Consider the following 18,904-nt stretch of genomic DNA (forward strand, 5'->3'; position numbering starts at 1 on the left):
TAATTTAAAAAATACTTGACAGTGAGTTCTGGGAAAGTAAGTTATGCCTCATTTTCTTCAAACTGATAGTGTGTGGCATAGGAATCAGTTATTGAGACCAGAATATGTGCTTGGTGAAGATTGCTTGAATGAGCTAAGAAAGTTGTGTTAGAAGTTTTTTTTTTTTTTTTTTTTATCCATGATAGACACAGAGAGAGAGAGAGAGAGAGAGAGACGGGCAGAGGGAGAAGTAGGCCCCATGCAGGGAGCCCGACATGGGACTCGATCCCAGGATTCCAGGATCATGCCCTGGGATGAAGGCAGGTACTTAAACCGCTGAGCCACCCAGGCTGCCCTGTGCTAGAAGGTTTCTATGGCAGTTGTTTGTCATTCTGCAGGCACTTTCCTCATCCTTTTTGCAATGAATTTAGGAAAGGGAGAGGGGCAATGAGACTAATGGCAAAAACAGAGGTAAAATTCTGATATTCAGAGATGGACAACTATCCAAAAACAGGCATACGAGCACTCTTGTTGAGATGCCACCATATTGGTGGAATTTAGAATATCAATAGATGAGAAGCTGGAGGCAGACAGAGAAAGAAACACACTAATGCCAGAGTCAGAGACATTGCTGATCACTGCACATGAGGGCCTTACACACTAAAAAAGTTACACCGACACAGGCACACAGAATGCAGACACTAAAGAAACAACTGGTGTGTGTAACGTGCTCATTCCAGCCAGGACTCAGAGCGTCCCTACTCATTATTGGCATCCATATTAAGACAAATAGGAAGAAATGAGGCTAAAAAAATAGCACTCACAACAATTCAATACCACATTGAATACATGTAATGTTGATGCATTTCATACCCGCTCTTCATGAACAGAAATTATACCTTCGTTTGTCACCAGGTGTTTTTTTTTTAGCATCCCTTCCCTGCATGCACTCTTTCAATTGGAAAGCTCCTAATGTGCACAGATCAGCAATACCTATGAATGGAAACACGTGTTGGGAGTAAAGAAAAATAACAGGTGGATGGGAAAATTAAATTAGACATCTTGGAGAAAAAAAAAAAAAGTCATTGAAATTCAAAGACAGAATCTGCTCTTGCAGAACACAGCCAAGAAAAGAAATTGCAGTAAGATATTGGCATCAAGGAATCTACCACGAGGAAGTAAGGAGTTAAAAAGTAGTTTAAGCAAAGGAATATCGAGAGGGTCCAACACTTATCAAACTAGAATTCTAACAGAAGGAAAAGGAAAGTCTTTCACAGCCCAGATCATTCCTGAATCATCCTGGAAACCTTTCACAGATCAACAAATTTCTTGAAGTGAATCAATGGGAATTTGTAACTGGGTTTCCACGTTTCTCTGCCCTTCTCCTAATTGACTGACCTCTACATAACTCCTTAGAATTTGCAAAGCTTTCTTCACTTAGGGTCTCAATTATCCTCTCAACACCCTTGTGACATGGGTATCATTAAACTCATTTCTCATATGAGGAAACTAAAGCTCCCAGGGAAATATAGAAACTTACCCACAATCCCACAGCTAGAAAAGAACAGAGCCAGGGTGAGTGCAATGGCTTTGAAATATGTCCACAATTTTTAAAACATATTTCTCTCTTCAAAAGGTGGAGCCTAGGGATCCCTGGGTGGCTCAGTGGTTTGGCACCTGCCTTTGGCCCAGGGCGTGATCCTGGAGTCCCCGGATCGGGCCCTGTATCAGGCTCCCTGCATGGAGCCTGCTTCTGCCTCTGCCTGTGTCTCTCATGAATAAATAGATAAAATCTTAAAAAAAAAAAAAAAAGGTGGAGCCTAGTTTCCCTTCCCTTGAGTGTGTGACCTGCTTCCAATAAACAGTAAGTGTGAAATGAACATATAGGATTTTCAAGACAAAGTCATAGAAGGCAATATGGTGTCCATCTTGCTCGCTCTTGGATCACTCACTCTGAGGGAAGGCAACTGCCATGTTGTGATGATACTCCAGCAGCCTATGAAACAAGTCCACTCGGTGAGGAAGAGGCTTTCTGCCAACATAAAGAAAAAAAACCATTCGCCTTCTACCAAAAGCCATGTGAGTGAGCCACCTTGAAACAGACCTTCCAACCTCAATTAAGGCTTTGGATGACTTCAGCCAGGGTTATAATCTTAACTGCAATCTCATGAGACACCTTGAGTCAGAACCACCCAGCTAAATTGCTCCCAAATTCCTACCCCCAGAAACTATAAGATAATAAAATCTTGTTTTAAGCTACCAGGGAGTTTTTTTGTTCTGTAGCCATGGATAACCAGTATACCAGGAAATAAACCCAGGGGTCTTAACCCCAAAGCTTGTGCCCTTTTACTTCATATCACTACTTTTTCTATGATTTCTCGTGCAAAATGAAAATATTTTGGCTCCCCCAACTTACATTTCCCTGTCTGTTCAATCTTTCCAATTATGTCTCCTTTTTCTGTGCCTATTTATAGTAGGTCCTGTATTCTTGAAACACTGGTCTCCTCTTATAGACAATAAGAGCCACAAGAACAGGAGATAGACCAGTTTTGGTCACCAGTGCATCTGCAGGACCAAATTTAGTGTTCAGAAAGGAGTAAGTACTCAATAAATATTTTTGGATGAATAAATATCCAAAGCACATAGGATACAACCAATCTGCCACTGGAACTTTATTCTTATTTTATCTTGAACCAAAGGGGAATATATTCTATATCTAAGAAGGAAAAGAGCATTCTGCTGGAGTTACAATTTTTTATTGATCCAAACTCCCCATTAGAAGTGTGTTTCATTCTGATAAAGGAAATACTTTGCAGAACAGGATAAATGACTGTTTTTCAACAACATCCAAAAAACCCCAGGGCATGTAAAAATAAGAATATTTTCCTAATCAAAAGCGTCTTGTTCAATCCTCCATGAGTTCTTTCACTTCCTTTGCAGACTGACTGGAGGTTTTGGGCAGCAGGCCCTCAGACAGGAGTGGCCAGGCTTGCTGCTGACCTCATCCTACCCCCAGCTGCAGACGGGGGGCTGGAAGCATTGCTTACAGAAAACATTTTTATGGGCAAGTTATTTGTTCACACATGAACAGTAAATCAACATGTAGTACTAAGTTACGATGGCTTTTGATTTTGTGGGAAATGCCTAACCACCCAGATTTTATTTCACAGCCAGGAAAAAACAATGATAATAATGTGTGAGAGGAAGAAAATGCAGGAAACATCTATCAGACATGACTGAAATAAGAAATCCAAGGAATAAATAATGGTGCTAACAGCAACACAGCTTGATCAAAGACTAGACATTTTTATAGTAACCACTAAGGCAGGATGCAACATCGCATGTACATTTTTAATCCAATCCTTGCTCCTTTCCTTGGCATTTTATCATCTCAACCACTGCTGGGCACTAGTTCTTTCTGCAGTGAGGGAAATGTTATGTGCTATTTAACACAGGACCTACTAGCCACGTGTGGTGACTGAGCACTGGAAATGTGGCTAGCTAGTATGACTGAGAAGTAGATTTTTAATTTCATTTTCATTATTAATTTATTATTTTATTATATTTTATTTTTATTATATTATTTTTATTTATTATTGTTTTATTTTATTTCATTATTATATTTTTATTTTATTATTTTAAAATTTATTGTTTTATTATTATTAATTTATTATTTATTACATTAACTTTAAATTTAGTAAGTTAAATTAAGATTAATAGCCACATGTGTCTGGAAGCTATGGTATCGGGCATACCCTGCTCCAGAACTATTTCCCGCAAAGCCTTGAAAGAGGGGCACTCTCAAGCTACCGGAGGAGCTTAGGTTGAGACAGGCTGAGCAGCATTACATTTTGCCAAAGACAGCAAGAAACTCAAAACTCAAGAAACTCAAGCTATTTTTAAAAACTGCTAGGGAACCCTACTGTTCCACTATTTTCTGGAGTTTCTTATGATCAGCTCTCAACGTGAGACGTGAGACAAAGAAGAGCAAAGAAGAAAGCCCACCCAAGTTCTGCAACCAAAGTTTCTGTACCCACAGGGAAAGAGGGGTTCAGTCCATTCTACAGCAGGAACCACAGCATGTACCTTTGGGGTGAAATGGCAAGGTAAAGCGAAGGGCTTCCTAGAACAGAAATCATTTTTAATTCACAAAGGCGATCTAACTAGAACGCAACAAAGCCCTCAGAGAGTGAGATTGCCTGAGTGGGATGCTCAGGGAGCATATCGGCTATCTCTCATCATTTCCTTCTGTTTGGGGGAGCAAGTCCAAAGTCTGCAACCTGTCGAGGAAGTAGCAGCCAGCCCCTGTCCCAGCCTTCTTCTGATTATGTAGAGGCCTAATTTCTCGCTGCTCTCCAATACAGGTCTGACCATGGCCTCCTGGCAGTTCCGTGTCTGTGGCCAGGTACTCTGTTCCTGCTTTCTGCGTGGCTCCTTGACTGCACACCCATCAAAGTGTCCACGGCCCGGCTGGCGAGCAAATGGGTGAGTGTCCACTCGCCCTCTGCTGGCAGGAGTATTCACTGATACAACCATTCAGGAAAACTATCTAATGGGGGAATCTACTAAAACTGAGCGCTCTCAGTCCCATGTAAATATATATCCAACATGTACATATTTTCACCCAAAGATATCCATTTCAATATTCATAGCAACATTATGCAAAATACCCTGAAACTGGAAACCCCATGAAACCCCAAAACAACACAGTGGGTAAATTTGGCATATTTAAACAGGGGAATACTACACAGCAATGAAAATGGATGATCTGAAAACACATTTAGCACCAGGGATGCCTCAGGCATCAGGATGGGCTAAAGAAGCTAGACACAAAAGAGTATCATTCTATCATGTCGGAGGGATGCATCATTCAGTGTGTAGAAAGTACAGAAATGAGCCAATTAGTTCAAGCTGTTCAGAAAGGTAGAGGTGGTAGTGACTAAAAAGTGATGGGGGATGAAAGAAGGAACTCCAGAGTGCCTAGAATGTTTGTTCTTTCCTTGATCTGAGTGTTGATTTGAGGGGTGTGCTCAGTCATGAAAAGTCAACAAGCTGTACACTGAAGACACATACATACCTTTTTCTGAATGTATTCTTTTTTTTTTTTTAAGATTAACAAAAAAGATTGTTATTTACCTGGGAGAGAGAGAGCACAAGCAGGGGGAGCAGCAGAGGGAGAAAGAAAAGCAGACTGTCTGATGAGCGCAGAGATGAACACAGGGCTCGATGCCAGAACCCTGAGATCATTACCTTAGCAGAAGGCAGATGCTTAACTGATGGAGCCACCCAAGCGCCCCTGGATGTATTCTTCAATAATTTTTTTAAAAAGGTCTATCCAGGGGGAGGGAGCCTGCTTCTCCCTCTGCCTGTGTCTCTGCCTCTCTCTCTGTGTCTATCATGAATAAATAAGATTTTTTTTAAAATAAAAATAAAAAGCTCTATCCATTCTCAAAGTACAACTCAAAACTCACCACTTCCATGAACCATGAAATATCCTACAGCAATCTTTCATTTTCTCATCATCAAAAAAAAAAAAAAAAAAGGCAAAACAAAAACTCTGCATATTATGTCAGGCACATATATTTCAGCATATCAATCAGAATGTAAACACTGTGCTTTTTAAAATCCCCCTTGGTGTGTGGCACAGTATTGGTCACAAAATAAGTATTTCATGAACTCTTGTAAACGACACACATCTTTTCTGCTATTATTCAACATTGCTTAAGTGGCAAAGACAGGTATTATCTCATACTTTTCTGTGAATGTTCAAACAGCTGAGTTCAGTTAAGCACACACTTCCCTGCACATATAAAAATGGAAAACATTGCAACAAAAAAGACTGGAAATTTCCATCCACGCAGCTGTTGCTACACAGTGTCTGTGGTGTAACCTTCTCTTAATGGAACTCACTCCCACAATCCCACACAAGAGAAATTATTTCATTCCATTGCAGTCCCATCTCTGTCCTGGGCAAAGCCGTCAGAAGCAATCAAGGAAGGAAGAAAAGACTCCCCCAAAATGTGATGAAAAGCATGAAAACTATTACAGTGTACCAGACCCAGAATTTGAAAATTCATGGTAAATCCTATTTTTTTTTCCGAGTTTCCAAATGACAGTTGACTAATTAGTATGCTTCTTCTGTCACTCATAAACTATGAGAACAGAGGACAAGAAAAGTATGAATCCAGAGACTAGTCGTAAATTACAGCAGGAGTGTCTGGACACCCTCCCTGCAAGTGCATAGTAAGAAGGATTCTCGCTGACAAACACTGCCAATTCGGATTAATCAAGGGGAACTCTTTCCTTCACAGCTTATTCCTCACTTCTCCTTTCCTTCCAGCCAAACTCTTGCCACATAGAAAGAGGTTGGCCTCTCGAAATGTTCTTTTTGCTTGGTTTCATCAGCCCTGCAGAAAGAGGGGGAAAAGTAATCTCCGATTTGCAGAAATGAGAGAAAGGAGATTACGGATTTCCTTAGAACTTTCACCTCTGCTCTAAATAAACACTTGCAAATAATCTCCCCATTCCCGTGGTTTCATGGGGGAAGTTCAGTGCGGTTCGGAGAGGGGTAGTGTGACACATTTACAGACACCCAGAGGGAAAGCAGAACAGAACATCCAGCAAGTACCTTCTTTAAAAAGACTCTTATCAAGCTTCCACAGAGCCACAAGTGCTAGATAATGAACATAGAATCCACAAAATCCAAGAACCAGTCCAGCTAAATCTGTTTGGGGCACTGTGTGTTCGGTGACCTATGACTTTTCACTTGGTAACAGCTACAAACTTCTTTCTTCTTGGCTTGAAGAACTTTCCAGAAACAGTCAAATTTATCGTCTCAGTTGTAAGGAGTGAACTAAAAGCAAAAACTTAGATATGCAGATGCCCCCTCCCTCTTCCCCATCTCCTCAACGTCCCTCTGTCTTCCTCTCCCTCTCCACATCAGACCCTTTGTAGTTCAGGCAACCCCCTAAATATTACTCTCTGGACCCCGGGGAAGAGAGACTGAAGCTGCCCAATGCTTCAGGCCACACAGGACCCTCTCCCATACCTGGCAGTGTTAGTCTGTTCAACAAACTCTCTGGGCCTTGGACCAGATCTTTCTCTCTCTCTCTTTTTCTTAAATATTTTATTTAAATTCAATTTGCAAACATATTGTTTAACACCCAGTGCTCATCCCATCAAGTGCCCTCCTTAGTGCCCGTCACCCAGTTACCCCATCCCCCCACCCTCCTGATCTTTCTCTGTAAACAAATGCCCCATCCCCCTCAACTTTAAATCTCCTTGCAGCTCAGCAGGAAAACCAGAAGCATACATACGTCCAAACAAAAACTCATACACAAGTGTTCAAAGCAGCACATTTATATGTCCGCCAAAATGCGGACACGAACCAAATGCCCATTAATCGATAAATGCATAAATAAAATGTGGCATATCCGTCCAATGGCATGTTATTCAGCCATAAAAAGGAATGAAGTATGGATTCATGTTGCTGCAGGGATGAAACACTAATCTAAGGGAAAGGCAGCAAACACAAAGTCCACATATTGTATGATTCTATTTCTATGAAATATTCTGAATAGGCAAATCTGGAGACAGAAAGTATCTTAGTGGTTGCCAGGAGCTGGGGGCAGAGAGAAATCAAAGTGACCGCTAATAGGTGCCTTGTTCACATCTCTACAGACCAGCAAGTACTCAGAAAGTACTGGCTTATTTTATCTGCCTCTCCCAACCAGATGCTAGTTCTTTGTGGATGAAGGCTGTATCATTTTCTTGAACCGTCAGCCAGAGAAAGCACTCAATAAACACATGTAAAATGGAACATTTGGATTAGGAGTCTTTGTTCAATATATTTCGAGCAAAGAATAGCAAAGGTTACATGACTTTGGTGTAAATCCTTAGAGCATCTAAAACCTGAATTCTCTCTTGGATGTAATCACCAGGCATTCCCTTAGAGCTCTCATTCATCGGGTTTAGCATTGCCTTGCAAGTTACATTTACGGACATGTTTGCTCCCACAAAGCTGGGGACTTGACTGTCAGTGCATTTTGCTGCATTTACAGTGAAACAGGTCCTGGAACTCTGCACATTTTCTGTCCAGCATTTGTTAAGAAGATATCAAAGCAAACAACTGGCGATTTGGATGCGAAAGCAGTGATGTGACTGCTTAGGCAGCAGGTGGTTCAGGGGAAGGTGGCCCTGTAGGAAGATCTTGGGATCCCTTCTGTCACCCCCTGCATTGCTGCTGGGAGCAGAAAGAGTTGCAGTCAACCCAACCTCCACAGGCCATGCATCCTTACACACCTGGGAAGCCCACTCCAGGCTGTCCTAACCAATTAATCTACAAAACCCTATTTGAGGGCTGCCAAAATTTCCCCCATCTTCCTGAAAAGAGATCCTCGTGCTTGCCACAGTAACTGCAGTTAACCCACAAGGCATCGGTTGCCCTTCAGGTGAGACCTTTCTTTCCCTAAATACTCATTTCCAAATGCTGGCTTTGCTGCTAGTGATTCCACATTGAGCCACTAGTCATGAAGGCTAATTGTGTCACTCTATGCTTATCTTCAACTGGTTCTCCCATCCCACCCATTCACCCACCTGCAACATCTGCCTATTTCTGGTCAAACCAATACAGTCCTTTCCAGGGCTGTGCCCTAGAAGTTCTCTCTGCCTACAATTTGCTCCCTCCCTTGAGGCTCATTCAGAGCCCTTCATTCAGATCCGTTCAAATGTTGCCTTCTCAGGAAGACCTTCTTTGGCCCATCTCCGTGAAACCTTGCCATTCCACCTTCCATCTGTCTTTATGGTACCTATGGCTATCTAACTAGTGCACATTTGGGTTTTTTGGCTGTAAACCCACTCAAACGTGTGCTTCCTCAGAACATTTTGGTCACTGTGGGTTCTCCTGCCACATTGCAGGTCTGCAGCAAATATCAGGTGAAGGAAGGAGGGAGTGAGAATTTGATTAACAGATTAAGAAATTACAAGGCAGCTCCTGTTTCCAGAGAGCTAAGTAGTAGTATCAAAGCCTCAACCATAGCATAAATGTCTGTATTGGGAGTTTCTTTAAGTTTGTAATTCCCTGAATGTTACAGAATGGGGCATCAATTGCAGCTCATCTGGTTACAAATAATAGAAATTCCTTCTCCAGCCAACTTGCATGGTCAAGGAAATTTACCGGAGTATCTGGCCATAAGGCTACTGCGAGACAAGGGTTGAATCTGGGTTCAGAGAGTCCTCGTGACCAGGATTGGGTTTTTCTCTCCACTTCTCAGTACTGCCCAGGCAGCCTGAGTTTCGCTTCTACACCAAGTCTCCATATCTGTCATGGGGCCCCAAGGGAGTCAGCCACTCAAGATGCTTCCTCATTCGAATCCAATGAGTGAAGACTCTATTCTGGCAGCACCCAAGGACAAATGATGCTTTTCTCTCCCAGAAGTCCTTGCAGCCCATTGGCTCTGGCATATGTGAATCCATGGAGGCATCTTTGGAATCAGTAGGGGACAGAAGGGGCTTTGGCCAGGATCCAGCCCACCCACACGTCTGATACAAAAATGGTGGGGGCCGAAATTCCTCAAGAGGAAATCAGAGTTCTGTAGAGCAGAGAAGTGGCCAATCTCTGCTGGAAAGACCAACCACAAATGTCCAAAATCTTGTGTATACCTAATGACTTAGGATGTTCAAACCCTAAAGTCAACTTAAATGTAGAGAAAAAGTTTACTTCTCTAAAACCGTTTCTTACCTCAAATTGTAGCTTCCTCAATTTTTAAGGGCAATGGAAATTTTTTATGTCTTGATTGTGGTGATAGTAACATGATTGTGTAAGTTGGTAAGATTTATAAAACTATATCCAAGTCTACAGACCTTATGTAAAAGGCGAGATAGACAATATTTTTGACTTTGCAGATCAAAACTGTTGCAGCTACTCAAGTCTGCCATTGTAGCAAGAAAGCATTTATAGGTAATACATAAATGAATAGGAGAGGCTGTGTGCCAGTAACAAAACAAGCAGTGGGCCAAACTGAACCCATGAGTTTATGTAGTCTGAAGACTTCTCATCTCCACATTTGCAAAAGAGTGAATTTTTATCATATATAGATTATATCTTGATAAACAAACAGACAAACAAAAAAAGTAAAACAGAAAAAAACACCTCCAGGAAAACAAAAACAAAAATTTCAACTTATTTGAAGACTTTCTCAAGAGAATGGAGTTATTTTATTGTTTGTAAGAGGAATTGCTGATAGTAATTGTGCAACAGATGAGCCAGAAAGTTTACAGATAGTTAAATAGGGAATTTTAAACCTGACTTTTTGAGATTATTTTATCAACTCACTTGGAAAATTCACCTAGAAAAGTCAAGTACCTTCCCTCTGCCCTTGACAAAGACACCTGCAGCTGGGTGAACTCCCTGTCAACTCTCTACACCAACTTGTTTTGGTTTGGTTTGGTTCAGTGGGAATACTTTAAGACTTAGCATCTTGCACTTGTGGTTTTTTATTGTTTGCTTCTTTTATGGCAAAGCAATCTTTATCGGACATAGATTGTAGATAAAAGCCAGTCATTTCTTCCCCTTCTCTAAACAACAGCACAAACAAAAGCATTTCTGAGGCTTTTAGGCCCACCAGAATAGAAAGAGAAATCCAACTACTGGGAACCAGAAAGTGAGCACTCTCAGGGAAAAATAAATAAATAAATTTTAAGCAGGAGAGTTTAAAATCAGCACTCATCAGCTGGCATTCAAACACCCAAACTTGATGTAGGCAAAGTGATGTGGGGGTGTTACTGTACGTGTGGAAATTCAGGTTGTAGAAAAGATATACAATCAGCCTCTAGCACCTGGATTTTTTTCAAGATGTAGAATAAAGAAGTCAAAGTTTTCATCTCATCTTGGGTGGAAAAAAATAGGCTTTTAAACCAAAGGTAACTAACATGAAGATCAGCTGGCATTTCTCATGAAGATGTCCCTTCCAACACACAAATGTCAGTCCTTTAGGGGATGTATATAAGGGGCAGATGCTGTGAGGCATGGCTCCAGAAAGACAAGTAAGACATGAGCTGCCCTTAAATACTGAGAGCCCAACTAAGACAGATGCACACGAATATTTAAGAAAGTGTGTTGTGTTAACATAGAGTCCCTAAATACTTTAACAATGCCAGGCAAATTTAATTTATGAGAGCTGGGGTTAAGCATGAAAACAATACCATTTCTCTTTGAAGCAATACTACTAAGAAAATGGGACCACTGTCTTCCTCCTTGCCGCCTGCGGAGGTGGCCTCCATCTGTTCCTCAGCAGCATGGCGCTCTCATACCTTTGCTGAAACCACAAATTGTTTTTTTTTTTAATATTTTTTAATTTTTTATTTATTTATGATAATCACAGAGAGAGAGAGAGGCAGAGAGAGAAGCAGGCTCCATGCACCGGGAGCCCGACGTGGGATTCGATCCCGGGTCTCCAGGATTGCGCCCTGGGCCAAAGGCAGGCGCCAAACCGCTGCGCCACCCAGGGATCCCTGAAACCACAAATTGTTAGAAAGAAGACCAGAAAGGCCATCAGATACCAGTAAGACTATATGTCAAAATTAAGTACAGCTGGCAGAAACCCAGAGGCACTGGGTTTCTGGGCATTAGGGTGCACAGGAGAGTCAAGGGCCAGATCTTGACGCCCAACACTGGTTATGGGAGCAACAAAAAAACAAAGCACATGGTCCCCAATGGTGTCTGGTTTCTAGTCCACGACGTTGAGGAGTTTGGAGTGCTGCTGACATGCAACAGATCACACTGTGTAGAGATTGCTCACAGCATCTCCTCCAAAAATTGCAAAGCCATTTGCAGAGAGAGCTGCCCAGCTGGCCCTCAGAGTCACCAATAGCAATGCCAGGCTGTGCAGCAAAGAAAATAAATACACAGGCAGCTTGTGTACATGTCCAATTTGTGTTAATAAACCATAAAACTACAAATATATACATATATATATGATCAAAAGAGTCATACAAGAGGGAAAAAAAAAACAGACAAATTCATTTTCTCCTTCTCCTAAGTCCTATGCTGCCACAGACATGACTGCAGAATTTTATCTTTAAAAAAAAAAATGCTGGGGCACCCGGGTGGCTCAGTGGTTGAGCATCTACCTTGAGTTCGTGATCCCGGGGTCCTGGGATCAAGTCCCACATCGGGCTCCCCATGGGAAGCCTGCTTCTCCCTCTGCCTGTGTCTCTGCCTCTCTCTGTGTGTCTCTCGTGAATAAATAAAATCTTTTTTAAAAAATGCCAATTCAAGAGAGTGCTTAGGGGCACCTCGGTAGCTCAGCCCATTAAGCATCTGCCTTCAGCTCAGGTCATGATCTCAGGGTCCTGGGATCCAGCACCACACTGGCCTCCCTACTCAGCAGGGAGTCTGCTTCTCCCTCTCCCTCTGCCCCTCCTCCTGCTTGTGCATACTCTCTCTGTTTCAAATAAATAAATAAAATCTTTGAAAAACCAAACAAGAGAATGCTTATTGTTACTCATTTTTGGTGTGATTATTTTGTTTTGTTTTTGTTAAATAACTTCAGATTAATATTACAAAAAGGAATTAGGAGTAAAATGAAGCTAGAAGGGACCATCAGAGTTAATGTTAGTAACAATCCTGGTCTCAGTAGCCATCAGAACATTTTACAGACAGAATTGTGATATGGTTGAAACAGCCAAGCCAGGAAGATAAAGTTAAGTTAAAAACATAGAGTCATTTTTTCCATGGAGTCATTTCCTACAATCAGACATAAATATCCCCAACACTCTTTGCCCCGGACATAAAATGGATAAGTTGAGAACAGCTCCTACAATTGATTAGATTCACTGCAAGTTAATTTTGGGATGTGAAACCTTATATAAGAAGTTCTTAAACTGTACAGATACCTTAGAAGGATCACCAAGGTTCTTGTCTCAGTGCAGATTCCCGGGCAGTGCTCCCAGACGGTTTGATTCTGGAGACGAACCCCGGACCAGGAGTTTACCCTGTCATTCCACAGACCATCTCGCATTCCTCCTCTAGCCAGGAGAGAACCTGTAACTGCAAAAAGCAGTAATCTGCCATGTATCCAATCCTCCAGGTGACCCTTAACCCCGGAGGTTCCCAAACCTCGCCACCATTGACTCTTCAGGGCTTCCACCAAGAATAATTTGGGATGGACTAAGGTCTGACATAATGATCCTGTTGGATGCTCTCTAGTCCATTTGTAATCATTCAATGAGCAAATCAAAATTTTTAAGAGAAGATGCATTTGTAGTTAAATGTCATCAGTTCCATGGTTGCTTTTCCAATTGTGTCACAAAGATGTTTACTTCCTTCACATGACAGCTAATGCTATTTCTCTGAAGCTGCCAATTTTCCCATATCAGCAGAGTAACTGTATCAGTGTTTCTTTTTCTTTGCAAAATAGAATTGCACACAGTCAACCTGAGGCATTTATAAAATCCCTATCACTGTCTTTTGACAAGTAAAGGAATCTCAGACCCAAATGCCTAGAAGGAATTTAATTATGTGATTATAGTTGCATAACTATATGATTTGTTGAGTCTTGGTAGGCAAAAAACTATTTTTCAGCTAGCCATTAATTGGTGTGGGACATTTGATTTTGCAATCACTACACTATGTGTTTATTGCTTATCTCTAAGTAAAAGACACTGGTGTAAGAAAAAAAAAAAAAAAGACACTGGTGTGCCTAAATGACCTGCCTCAATGAATAAGAGATTTGGCAATTGTCTGAAACAGGGGTTGGCATATTACAGCCTGCCACCTGTTTTTGTAAAAAAAAAAAAAAAAGTTGTTTTATTGGCACAGAGACATGCCCATTCATCCATTCATTTAGATATTGTCTATGGTTACTTTCCAGCCGCAACAACAGCAAAGTAGTTGCCACAGAAACCATATGGCCTTAAAACCTAAAATATTTACAATCTGGCCCTTTTCCAGAAAAGTTTGCCAACCCTTGATCTTGTCAATTGAGACCACCAAAGTTAGGACTTAGTCACAAAAGGGCCAGATAGATGAAAATGCGAGGTGTTGACAATGGCACCATACACATAGACTAATGTGGGGAAGGAAGCACTATGCATCAAAGCACTAGAAGAAATCACAGAGAAAAGACCTGTAGATTTCACAATATTAAATTTAAATGTTTTTTTAATTTAAGATAAAAAGGAAAAACAGTGCAAAAAAAGACTACAAAGAGGTTAAGATGCTCATTATCTAAACAACTCTCACAAATTTGTAGAAAAAGTCAATAGAAGAAACATAAAAGGAGTAGATACAAATTGCCACTTTATAGAACAAGAAGTATACAAAACTGATAAAGATGTGAAAAGATGCTCAATATAAGTACTAATCAGAATAATTCAAAGTATAATGAAGTATCGTTTCAAATTGACAAAAATGGAGTGAAACACTGAGTGGTATCAAATCTTTATAAAGATGTGTAGACAAGGTGCCCTTGTGCCCCAACTACGGAAGGACATTTTGAAGGTCAGTTGGCAACATCTATTAAAAATTTAAATACAATGACTTTTGACCCCACAATTGGAATCCTTGATGTTCACCCGGGCAAAATGCTTGCCCTTCACAAGACCGTATGTCAAACAAACTCTGGAAAAGCCACACTACAAAATCTGGGTAGCAATTATAGAGCATGAAGGAGAAATGAATGTACTAATGTTGAAAGCGGTCCAAGGTTATTATCAACACAATAGAAGTGGTTTGCAAAGCAATATATCCATGAAAATACCATTGAGTTTTAAAAAAATCATATCTTCAGGGGCACCTGGGTGGCTCAGTTGGTTAAGCAGCTGACTCTTGGTTTTAGCTCAGGTCATGATCTTGAGGTTGTGAGATGGAACCCCACGTCGGAGCCCCACTGCACCCACTGCGACAGAGCCTGCTTCAGATTTTCTCTCCTTCTCCCTCCTGCTCACTCTCTTTCTCCCAAAGAAATAAATAAAATCTTTTTTTAAAATCATATCTTCAACTTGTTATGGGTCGAATCATGTCCTGCGTATAAGGTATGTTGAAGGTGGCCATGAGATGGGACTTTGGCAAGGAATGTCAAACGCTATTTTCTCGGCAGAAAATATCAGAAGCTGGCAGAGACAAGGAAGGATCCTTTCCTAAAACCTTCATGAGGATCCTGGCCCTGCTAATACCTTGATTGAAGACTTCCAGCCTCCAAAACTCAGAGACAATAAATTTCTGTTGTTTTAAGCCACCTAGATTTTGGTACTTTGTTACAGCAGCCCTAGGAAACTGATCCATAATCCATCACTTCTCCCCTAAAACCTCCAGGCATTTTTGGAGGGTTTGTGCAGATACTTATCTGTAAATGCACAGGAAATGACTGAGAAGATTATACTCCAATCAGTAATGGGTACCTATGGGCAGAATCTGCAGATGACACATGAGGTGAGCCTGACCTTTCTCTATATATTATTTGAAAACCCAGCAGCCAAGATGAGTATTTGTTTAAGTAAAAATTCTATTTTAAAGATGAAATGGCGAAGGGCATGCTCAGTGCCTCTCTCTTCTCTTGGAACAAGTGCCCTTCTTCTGGAACCCACCTCTCTCCATTCCAACTATTTGGCTGAAACAAAGGCATCTACCATTGATTGATCCACACTGGGTCCCTTGGGTGTGATGGAATCCCTCCCCATCGGCACAGCTGTAGCCAGAAGCCTGGGACATGCTGGCCGCTGTGGCCGCTGCTTGTCAGGAGCAGCAGCTCTAGGGGCAAAGGATAAAGCCAGTTTCCAAAGGGAAGCAGAGATGATGGACGGACAGCTCTGTAAGAACGAGGGGCCCTGGAACCCGTTTCCAGCCACTCCAGAAACCTGCTACACTTCTATCCTCACTAGAGCCAATGCTCTCTGTCACCAGTGCCACTCGGAATTGGGTCTTTGTCACTTACATTCAAAATAGTCCTACACAGAAGAGAAGAAAACATAGGAGAATAAATGCACAGGACTCTAAACGCCTGTTGAGAAAATGTTCAACCTTTTCGTTACCAAAGGAATACAAATTCGTTTAAAATGGGATATGTCTTTTTCTTTTTTTTTTTAATTCAGTGGCATCTATGCCATGTGTATGTCCCTTGAACTGAAATTCTCAACTTCAGGGAGGTGCAATGATAAACATATTTTTTCTTCTTTATTTATACTTTTCTGTATTTGCTAAATCCTTACCAACAAGACATTCTGTATTAAAAAATTAATTTTTCCTTTTCTTTCCCTCCCCCCCCCCCTTTTTTTTTTTTAAAGAAAAGCCTTAGAAGAAATGAAGTGTGAAACATTCAGGACCTAGACATTGAGATTTTTCAAAGAATTGCAAGTATTTGCAGGGAGAAAATAAGCAAAGACTCCAGGACGACTAATGGCTTAGAGCACATTATTTTTGGCTTCCTAGCACACCTCATATATAGCATATTTACTACTAATCTGGGTTTAATAGTTGTGCCATTACCATGATTATGTCATATATTTAAACACTGTAATGTATCAAATCCTGCTATCTGGTGTGGTAGCTTATAGTTTTGCTATTCTAGGACCCTCTCTGAAGAAGGAGTAAACATCCCCATTCAACAGGTGTGCCTGGGTGGCACAGTCAGGTAAGCATTTGACTTTTGGTTTGGGCTCAGGTCATGATCTTGGAGTCGTGAGATCAAGCCCTGTGTCAGGCTCTGCACTTACCATAGAATCCGCTTGGGGTTCCTCTCTCCTTCTGCCTCTCCCCCAGTATTCACACACACACTCTGTCTCAAATCAATACAGAAATCTTTAAAAAAAAAAAATCTCCACTCGGGTATTGCCAGGTGACCTGTTGCCCCCAGTGAAGGTGAGAAATGTGATGTTTTGGGAGGTATTTTATGATGTGGTTGTCATTTCCCCCATCTCCCCATTCCATCAACCTCAGTCCCCAAGTGACTACAATGAGCAGAGGCCCCAGGCCAGCTTACAGTGATATGTAGCAAGAGCAATAAATAAATATATAAACGAGCAAAAAATAAGCTAAGTGTTAAAGTGACTGGGGCTTGTTTGTTACTGTGTCATCGCACAGCCTACCCTCACTAGTGCATGGGGAACCCAAGAAAAGATACCATAAGGAATCTTTGGAAAGAAAAGGAAGATTGCATGTACTGGGTTGCAAAACACATTTTAAGTACTGTTCTATTCTCTTGCTATTTTTACACACTGTAATTATTCTTCTTGATATTTTACTAACTTAGCAAAAGGTTCTAGTGCTTTTTGAGGCTGATTAACAAGCAAGCTAAGGGAAAAGCTTGGCTGGATCAGAAGCTTTAACATTTCTAGCACAGCTCACACTATGCACAAATTACACTGCTATCATCATAATCAAGCACAAACAGGCCACATTTCTGTAATACATTATCCAGCCCGTGATTCCTCCACCCTGCACAGCGTCCCCTCTCTGTCTCAGAAGTAGAGGAGAATGTAATGGGAACCGCACAAGCAGCTCATAGTAATTTTTCCCAGATCTGTTTTTACTCCACTTCTAAGCCTGAGTGTAGACCCAAGATTTTTGCCTCATGGAAGCTAACTTAAATCATTTCATTAGATTCATGCTCAGCTTGTGAAGTGCACATATGCGGGGGCGGAGGGAAGGAATGCCTTTGTGCTGCATCAGGGATATGCAAAAATAGAGAAATAGCCCCTCAAGTAACAGTAAAAGAAGAACATTTTTCAATATAAGTTGATGGCAACCATCGTCAGTGATCTTGTGCATGAAAGGAATGCAGAAACGGGTGAAATCACTTTTAGAAAGTAGACTGAGATCACCATCATCCAGAGCCAAAGAGCAGCTCATGAACTCAAGTTCCTGACAATGGAGCAAAGCACACACACACACACACACACACACACACACACACACACAGGCTGGCATGCCATGTAACCTGCAACACTCTCCACACGCACAGCCACACACGCAGTGACACAGAGAAACATGCATGTTTTCGAGAGGTGGGCTGGGGAGTCAGGCCCATCAGCTGTGATCTGTGAACAGATGAGGTGCTTGTATGCTTGTCTTACTGATGAGGGAGGCTTAGAAGTGCTTCTGGAATAAAAAGATCACAAATGTCTTTTATGTTGATGTGATACCTCCTGGTGCTGGTCAGTGAATTTCTGCTGTCCTAACATTTTCAGCTTTAAGTCCGTTTTGACTCAAATAGGTAAACCACAATGTTTTATGAAAATAAAACCCTCCTGTGGTCCGGGGCAACTTCACGTAGTGGAGTCATGCTGTTCAATGCCAACCAACATTGTCTGAGATGGCAATCTTTGGCAAGTTAAATGGTAATTATTCTGTCTGGTGAGACGCCACTTCCTGGTTCAGAGAAGGGCACCTCCTCGCTGTGTCCTCACACAGTGGCAGGGGCAAGGTAGCTCTCGAGGGGTCTCTTGTATTAGGGCACTAACCCCATAACCTACCTCCTGATCTAGTCCCCTCCCAAGGCCCCACCTCCAGATGCCATCATCTTGGCTGTCAGATCTCAACATTCGACCCGGGTGGGGGCGAGACCAACCTGGAGAGCACAGCATCCCTGGGACGGCTCCATGCCGTTGCTGATATCAAATTCTGGCATCGTTTTGCTCACGGCAGCCATACTGAGTAGAAAATCCCATGATCAACTTCTGAAAGCAACAAATGCTTTAGAAATGATCAGACTGATCATTTGTGTCTCAATGTATATCATTGGAAAGTAGTTTTAATCACAGATGGTTTAGTCGGAGAATAAAAGGGAATATGCTGTTTACATTGTTATTTAAGTATTAATTTATATTACCAAGTCCTTTGTGTGTTTCCTATGACTATAGATTTTGTGTTCTTTGTTTTAAGATTTTAATTTATTCATGAGAGGCAGAGACATAGGGAGAAGCAGGCTCC

At 41.5% G+C, this 18,904-nt stretch overlaps 1 long non-coding RNA gene across 1 annotated transcript in view; it reads right to left on the bottom strand.

The window, feature by feature from the left end:
* Positions 1–18,904, bottom strand: part of LOC125754684 (uncharacterized) — a 44,799-nt gene that overhangs the window by 13,919 nt on the left and 11,976 nt on the right. The window contains exon 4 of the long non-coding RNA XR_007409460.1: positions 12,874–13,027. This is a non-coding gene — a long non-coding RNA (uncharacterized LOC125754684). The remainder of the gene's footprint in view (positions 1–12,873; positions 13,028–18,904) is intronic.

Source organism: Canis lupus, chromosome X (genome assembly GCF_003254725.2).
Source record: "Canis lupus dingo isolate Sandy chromosome X, ASM325472v2, whole genome shotgun sequence".
In the NCBI taxonomy this organism is placed as follows: Eukaryota; Metazoa; Chordata; class Mammalia; order Carnivora; family Canidae; genus Canis; species Canis lupus.